Below are 9,424 nucleotides of genomic sequence, written 5' to 3' on the forward strand. Positions count from 1 at the left end.
GTGGAGGGATCCTCTCTTCTAATTTGATTTTATTTTCCTAATTGCAACTCTTTTCTTACTCTTTGATCATTTTTGCTTCAGGGACACCTAATTATCAATTTATACCTATAGAATACTAAATCCACCAATAAAAACAGAAATATAAATTAATCCATAAAACAATCCACGTAAACGTAAACGTTGAGTGTTATTCTACACTCCACTGTATCTTTTGTATCCGGTGTTTTTGCTGTTGTTAGGTTATGCCTATTAAAGTCCTAGTGTTGTATTTCGTGTTTTTATGAACTTTGTTGCGAATGCACTTTTGCGCATGTTTGTTTCCATGTACGTTTGTGCATGTCCATTTGCGCGAGAGTGTTTGTGCATGTTTGTTGATTGGTATTAATGTCCTAGGATTGTAGTTTGTGTTTTCATGATCCTTTTTGCGAATACACTTTTGCTTGAGTGCTTTTGTGCATGATTTTGTACTTTTACTTATGTGCGTATCTTTTGTAGCGAGTGTTTTGGTGCACGTTTCTAGATGCGCATTCGTGTCCTCGAACTATAGCGGGTATTTTCATGATCGCTTTTGGAATCCAATTTTGACCATGTTCGAGTCCGAATTTGGAAATTTGACTTTAGACAGGAATTGTTGCCAGCTGAAATAGCTTTCTAATGCCGCCGGAACCATTTGATTTGGAGTCCAGATGAGAAAGTTATGCTCGACTTCGTGGACACTACCGAAGATGTTGAGGGATCCTCTCTTCTAATTTGATTTTATTTTCCTCATTGCAACTCTTTTCTTACTCTTTTTGCTTCAGGGACACATAATTATCAATTTGTGCCTATAGAATACTAAATCCATCAATTAAAACAGAAATATAAATTAATTCATAAAAAAATCCACGTAAACGTAAACGTTGAGTGTTATTTTACACTCCACTGTATCTTTTGTATCCGGTGTTTTTGCTGTTGTTAGGTTATATCTATTAAAGTCCTAGTGTTGTATTTCGTGTTTTTATGAACGTTGTTGCGAATGCACTTTTGCGCATGTTTGTTTACATGTACGTTTGTGCATGTCCATTTGAGCGAGTGTGTTTGTGCATGTTTGTTGATTTGTATTAATGTCCTAGGATTGTAGTTTGTGCTTTCATGATCCTTTTTGCTAATGCACTTTTGCGTGAGTACTTTTGTGCATGATTTTGTACTTTTACTTATGTGCGTATCTTTTGTAGCGAGTGTTTTGGTGCACGTTTCTTGATGCGCATTCGTGTCCTCGAACTGTGGCGGGTATTTTCATGATCGCTTTTGGAATCCAATTTTGACCATGTTCGAGTCCGAATTTGGAAATTTGACATTAGGCAGGAATTGTTGCCAGCTGAAATAGCTTTCTAATGCCGCCGGAACCATTTGATTTGGAGTCCGGATGAGAAAGGTATGCTCGACTTCGTGGACACTACCGAAGATGTTGAGGGATCCTCTCTTCTAATTTGATTTTATTTTCCTAATTGCAACTCTTTTCTTACTCTTTGATCATTTTTGCTTCGTGGACACCTAATTATCAATTTGTCCCTATAGAATACTAAATCCACCAATTAAAACAGAAATATAAATTAGTCCATAAAAAAATCCACGTAAATGTAAACGTTGAGTGTTATTCTACACTCCACTGTATCTTTTGTATCCGGTGTTTTTGCTGTTGTTAGGTTATGCCTATTAAAGTACTAGTGTTGTGTTTCGTGTTTTTATGAACGTTGTTGCGAATGCACTTTTGCGCATGTTTGTTTACATGTACGTTTGTGCATGTCCATTTGAGCGAGTGTGTTTGTGCATGTTTGTTGATTTATATTAATGTCCTAGGATTGTAGTTTGTGTTTTCATGATCCTTTTTGCGAATGCACTTTTGCGAGAGTACTTTTGTGCATGATTTTGTAGTTTTACTTATGTGCGTATCTTTTGTAACGAGTGTTTTGGTGCACGTTTCTAGATGCGCATTCGTGTCCTCGAAATGTAGCGGGTATTTTCATGATCGCTTTTGGAATCCAATTTTGACCATGTTCGAGTCCGAATTTGGAACTTTGACATTAGAGTTGAATTGTAGCCAGCTGAAATAGCTTTCTAATGCCGCCAAAACCTTGTTATTTGGAGTCCGGATGAGAAAGTTATGCTCGACTTCGTGGACACTACCGAAGATGTGGAGGGATCCTCTCTTCTAATTTGATTTTATTTTCCTAATTGCAACTCTTCTCTTACTCTTTGATCATTTTTGCTTCAGGGGCACCTAATTATCAATTTATACCTATAGAATACTAAATCCACCAATAAAAACAGAAATATAAATTAATCCATAAAACAATCCACGTAAACGTAAACGTTGAGTGTTATTCTACACTCCACTGTATCTTTTGTATCCGGTGTTTTTGCTGTGGTTAGGTTATGCCTATTAAAGTCCTAGTGTTGTATTTCGTGTTTTTATGAACTTTGTTGCGAATGCACTTTTGCGCATGTTTGTTTCCATGTACGTTTGTGCATGTCCATTTGCGCGAGAGTGTTTGTGCATGTTTGTTGATTGGTATTAATGTCCTAGGATTGTAGTTTGTGTTTTCATGATCCTTTTTGCGAATACACTTTTGCTTGAGTGCTTTTGTGCATGATTTTGTACTTTTACTTATGTGCGTATCTTTTGTAGCGAGTGTTTTGGTGCACGTTTCTAGATGCGCATTCGTGTCCTCGAACTATAGCGGGTATTTTCATGATCGCTTTTGGAATCCAATTTTGACCATGTTCGAGTCCGAATTTGGAAATTTGACTTTAGACAGGAATTGTTGCCAGCTGAAATAGCTTTCTAATGCCGCCGGAACCATTTGATTTGGAGTCCAGATGAGAAAGTTATGCTCGACTTCGTGGACACTACCGAAGATGTTGAGGGATCCTCTCTTCTAATTTGATTTTATTTTCCTCATTGCAACTCTTTTCTTACTCTTTTTGCTTCAGGGACACATAATTATCAATTTGTACCTATAGAATACTAAATCCATCAATTAAAACAGAAATATAAATTAATTCATAAAAAAATCCACGTAAACGTAAACGTTGAGTGTTATTCTACACTCCACTGTATCTTTTGTATCCGGTGTTTTTGCTGTTGTTAGGTTATATCTATTAAAGTCCTAGTGTTGTATTTCGTGTTTTTATGAACGTTGTTGCGAATGCACTTTTGCGCATGTTTGTTTACATGTACGTTTGTGCATGTCCATTTGAGCGAGTGTGTTTGTGCATGTTTTTTGATTTGTATTAATGTCCTAGGATTGTAGTTTGTGTTTTCATGATCCTTTTTGCGAATGCACTTTTGCGTGAGTACTTTTGAGCATGATTTTGTACTTTTACTTATGTGCGTATCTTTTGTAACGAGTGTTTTGGTGCACGTTTCTAGATGCGCATTCGTGTCCTCGAAATGTAGCGGGTATTTTAATGATCGCTTTTGGAATCCAATTTTGACAATGTTCGAGTCCGAATTTGGAAATTTGATATTAGAGATGAATTGTAGCCAGCAGAAATAGTTTTCTAATGCCGCCGGAACCTGTTGATTTGGAGTCCGGATGAGAAAGTTATGCTCGACTTCGTGGACACTACCGAAGATGTTGAGGGATCCTCTCTTCTAATTTGATTTTATTTTCCTAATTGCAACTCTTTTCTTACTCTTTGATCATTTTTGCTTCAGGGACACCTAATTATCAATTTGTACCTATAGAATACTAAATCCACCAATTAAAACAGAAATACAAATTAATCCATAAAAAATCCACGTAAACGTAAACGTTGAGTGTTATTCTACACTCCACTGTATCTTTTGTATCCGGTGTTTTTGCTGTTGTTAGGTTATGCCTATTAAAGTCCTAGTGTTGTATTTCGTGTTTTTATGAACGTTGTTGCGAATGCACTTTTGCGCATGTTTGTTTACATGTACGTTTGTGCATGTCCATTTGAGCGAGTGTGTTTGTGCATGTTTGTTGATTTATATTAATGTCCTAGGATTGTAGTTTGTGTTTTCATGATCCTTTTTGCGAATGCACTTTTGCGTGAGTACATTTGTGCATGATTTTGTACTTTTACTTATGTGCGTATCTTTTGTAACGAGTGTTTTGGTGCACGTTTCTAGATGCGCATTCGTGTCCTCGAAATGTAGCGGGTATTTTCATGATCGCTTTTGGAATCCAATTTTGACCATGTTCGAGTCCGAATTTGGAAATTTGACATTAGAGAGGAATTGTAGCCAGCTGAAATAGCTTTCTAATGCCGCCTGAACCAGTTGATTTGGAGTCCGGATGAGAAATTATGCTCGACTTCGTGGACACTACCAAAGATGTTGAGGGATCCTCTCTTCTAATTTGATTTTATTTTCCTAATTGCAACTCTTTTCTTACTCTTTGATCATTTTTGCTTCAGGGACACCTAATTATTAATTTTTACCTATAGAATACTAAATCCACCAATTAAAACAGAAATATAAATTAATCCATAAAAAAATCCACGTAAACGTAAACGTTGAGTGTTATTCTACACTCCACTGTATCTTTTGTATCCGGTGTTTTTGCTGTTGTTAGGTTTTGCCTATTAAAGTCCTAGTGTTGTATTTCGTGTTTTTATGAACGTTGTTGCGAATGCACTTTTGCGCATGTTTGTTTACATGTACGTTTGTAAATGTCCATTTGAGCGAGTGTGTTTGTGCATGTTTGTTGATTTGTATTAATGTCTTAGGATTGTAGTTTGTGTTTTCATGATCCTTTTTGCGAATGCACTTTTGCGTGAGTGCTTTGGTACATGATTTTGTACTTTTACTTATGTGCGTATCTTTTTTAGCGAGTGTTTTGGTGCATGTTTCTAGATGCGCATTCGTGTCCTAGAACTGTAGCGGGTATTTTCATGATCGCTTTTGGAATCCAATTTTGACCATGTTCGAGTCCGAATTTGGAAATTTGACATTAGAGATGAATTGTAGCCAGCTGAAATAGCTTTCTAATGCCGCCGGAACCTGTTGATTTGGAGTCCGGATGAGAAAGTTATGCTCGACTTCGTGGACACTACCGAAGATGTTGAGGGATCCTCTCTTCCAATTTGATTTTATTTTCCTAATTGCAACTCTTTTCTTACTCTTTGATCATTTTTGCTTCAGGGACACCTAATTATCAATTTGTACCTATAGAATACTTAATCCACCAATTAAAACAGAAATATAAATTAATCCATAAAAAAATCCACGTAAACGTAAACGTTGAGTGTTATTCTACACTCCACTGAATCTTTTGTATCCGGTGTTTTTGTTGTTGTTAGGTTTTGCCTATTAATGTCCTAGTGTTGTATTTCGTGTTTTTATGAACGTTGATGCGAATGCACTTTTGCGCATGTTTGTTTACATGTACGTTTGTGCATGTCCATTTGAGCGAGTGTGTTTGTGCATGTTTGTTGATTTGTATTAATGTCCTAGGATTGTAGTTTGTGTTTTCATGATCCTTTTTGCGAATGCACTTTTGCGTGAGTGCTTTTGTACATGATTTTGTACTTTTACTTATGTGCGTATCTTTTGTAGCGAGTGTTTTGGTGCACGTTTCTAGATGCGCATTCGTGTCCTCGAACTGTAGCGGGTATTTTCATGATCGCTTTTGGAATCCAATTTTGACCATGTTCGAGTCCGAATTTGGAAATTTGACATTAGAGATGAATTGTAGCCAGCTGAAATAGCTTTCCAATGCCGCCGGAACCAGTTGATTTGGAGTCCGGATGAGAAAGTTATGCTCGACTTCGTGGACACTACCGAAGATGTTGAGGGATCCTCTCTTCTAATTTGATTTTATTTTCCTAATTGCAACTGTTTTCTTACTCTTTGATCATTTTTGCTTCACGAACACCTAATTATCAATTTGTACCTATAGAATACTAAATCCACCAATTAAAACAGAAATATAAATTAATCCATAAAAAAATCCACGTAAACGTAAACGTTGAGTGTTATTCTACACTCCACTGTATCTTTTGTATCTGGTGTTTTTGCTGTTGTTAGGTTTTGCCTATTAAAGTCCTAGTGTTGTATTTAGTGTTTTTATGAACGTTGTTGCGAATGCACTTTTGCGCATGTTTGTTTACATGTACGTTTGTGCATGTCCATTTGAGCGAGTGTGTTTGTGCATGTTTGTTGATTTATATTAATGTCCTAGGATTGTAGTTTGTGTTTTCATGATCCTTTTTGCGAATGCACTTTTGCATGAGTACTTTTGTGCATGATTTTGTACTTTTACTTATGTGCGTATCTTTTGTAACGAGTGTTTTGGTGCACGTTTCTAGATGCGCATTCGTGTCCTCGAAATGTAGCGGGTATTTTCATGATCGCTTTTGGAATCCAATTTTGACCATGTTCGAGTTCGAATTTGGAAATTTGACATTAGAGAGGAATTGTAGCCAGCTGAAATAGCTTTCTAATGCCGCCTGAACCAGTTGATTTGGAGTCCGGATGAGAAATTATGCTCGACTTCGTGGACACTACCAAAGATGTTGAGGGATCCTCTCTTCTAATTTGATTTTATTTTCCTAATTGCAACTCTTTTCTTACTCTTTGATCATTTTTGCTTCAAGGACACCTAATTATCAATTTGTACCTATAGAATACTAAATCCACCAATTAAAACAGAAATATAAATTAATCCATAAAAAAATCCACGTAAACGTAAACGTTGAGTGTTATTCTACACTCCACTGTATCTTTTGTATCCGGTGTTTTTGCTGTTGTTAGGTTTTGCCTATTAAAGTCCTAGTGTTGTATTTCGTGTTTTTATGAACGTTGTTGCGAATGCACTTTTGCGCATGTTTGTTTACATGTACGTTTGTAAATGTCCATTTGAGCGAGTGTGTTGGTGCATGTTTGTTGATTTGTATTAATGTCTTAGGATTGTAGTTTGTGTTTTCATGATCCTTTTTGCGAATGCACTTTTGCGTGAGTGCTTTTGTACATGATTTTGTACTTTTACTTATGTGCGTATCTTTTGTAGCGAGTGTTTTGGTGCATGTTTCTAGATGCGCATTCGTGTCCTCGAACTGTAGCGGGTATTTTAATGATCGCTTTTGGAATCCAATTTTGACCATGTTCGAGTCCGAATTTGGAAATTTGACATTAGAGATAAATTGTAGCCAGCTGAAATAGCTTTCTAATGCCGCCGGAACCTGTTGATTTGGAGTCCGAATGAGAAAGTTATGCTCGACTTCGTGGACACTACCGAAGATGTTGAGGGATCCTCTCTTCCAATTTGATTTTATTTTCCTAATTGCAACTCTTTTCTTACTCTTTGATCATTTTAGCTTCAGGGACACCTAATTATCAATTTGTACCTATAGAATACTAAATCCACCAATTAAAACAGAAATATAAATTAATCCATAAAAAAATCCACGTAAACGTAAACGTTGAGTGTTATTCTACACTCCACTGTATCTTTTGTATCCGGTGTTTTTTTTGTTGTTAGGTTTTGCCTATTAAAGTCCTAGTGTTGTATTTCGTGTTTTTATGAACGTTGTTGCGAATGCACTTTTGCGCATGTTTGTTTACATGTACGTTTGTGCATGTCCATTTGAGCGAGTGTGTTTGTGCATGTTTGTTGATTTGTATTAATGTCCTAGGATTGTAGTTTGTGTTTTCATGATCCTTTTTGCGAATGCACTTTTGCGTGAGTGCTTTTGTACATGATTTTGTACTTTTACTTATGTGCGTATCTTTTGTAGCGAGTGTTTTGGTGCACGTTTCTAGATGCGCATTCGTGTCCTCGAACTGTAGCGGGTATTTTCATGATCGCTTTTGGAATCCAATTTTGACCATGTTCGAGTCCGAATTTGGAAATTTGACATTAGAGATGAATTGTAGCCAGCTGAAATAGCTTTCTAATGCCGCCGGAACCTGTTGATTTGGAGTCCAGATGAGAAAGTTATGCTCGACTTCGTGGACACTACCGAAGATGTTGAGGGATCCTCTCTTCAAATTTGATTTTATTTTCCTCATTGCAACTCTTTTCTTACTCTTTTTGCTTCAGGGACACATAATTATCAATTTGTACCTATAGAATACTAAATCCATCAATTAAAACAGAAATATAAATTAATTCATAAAAAAATCCACGTAAACGTAAACGTTGAGTGTTATTCTACACTCCACTGAATCTTTTGTATCCGGTGTTTTTGCTGTTGTTAGGTTATATCTATTAAAGTCCTAGTGTTGTATTTCGTGTTTTTATGAACGTTGTTGCGAATGCACTTTTGCGCATGTTTGTTTACATGTACGTTTGTGCATGTCCATTTGAGCGAGTGTGTTTGTGCATGTTTGTTGATTTATATTAATGTCCTAGGATTGTAGTTTGTGTTTTCATGATCCTTTTTGCGAATGCACTTTTGCATGAGTACTTTTGTGCATGATTTTGTACTTTTACTTATGTGCGTATCTTTTGTAACGAGTGTTTTGGTGCACGTTTCTAGATGCGCATTCGTGTCCTCGAAATGTAGCGGGTATTTTCATGATCGCTTTTGGAATCCAATTTTGACCATGTTCGAGTTCGAATTTGGAAATTTGACATTAGAGAGGAATTGTAGCCAGCTGAAATAGCTTTCTAATGCCGCCTGAACCAGTTGATTTGGAGTCCGGATGAGAAATTATGCCCGAATTCGTGGACACTACCAAAGATGTTGAGGGATCCTCTCTTCTAATTTGATTTTATTTTCCTAATTGCAACTCTTTTCTTACTCTTTTATCATTTTTGCTTCAAGGTCACCTAATTATCAATTTGTACCTATAGAATACTAAATCCACCAATTAAAACAGAAATATAAATTAATCCATAAAAAAATCCACGTAAACGTAAACGTTGAGTGTTATTCTACACTCCACTGTATCTTTTGTATCCGGTGTTTTTGCTGTTGTTAGGTTTTGCCTATTAAAGTCCTAGTGTTGTATTTCGTGTTTTTATGAACGTTGTTGCGAATGCACTTTTGCGCATGTTTGTTTACATGTACGTTTGTAAATGTCCATTTGAGCGAGTGTGTTTGTGCATGTTTGTTGATTTGTATTAATGTCTTAGGATTGTAGTTTGTGTTTTCATGATCCTTTTTGCGAATGCACTTTTGCGTGAGTGCTTTTGTACATGATTTTGTACTTTTACTTATGTGCGTATCTTTTGTAGCGAGTGTTTTGGTGCATGTTTCTAGATGCGCATTCGTGTCCTCGAACTGTAGCGGGTATTTTAATGATCGCTTTTGGAATCCAATTTTGACCATGTTCGAGTCCGAATTTGGAAATTTGACATTAGAGATAAATTGTAGCCAGCTGAAATAGCTTTCTAATGCCGCCGGAACCTGTTGATTTGGAGTCCGAATGAGAAAGTTATGCTCGACTTCGTGGACACTACCGAAGATG

Source organism: Erythranthe guttata, chromosome 11 (assembly GCF_056151865.1).
Source record: "Erythranthe guttata isolate IM_541 chromosome 11, IM_541, whole genome shotgun sequence".
Classification (NCBI taxonomy): Eukaryota; Viridiplantae; Streptophyta; class Magnoliopsida; order Lamiales; family Phrymaceae; genus Erythranthe; species Erythranthe guttata.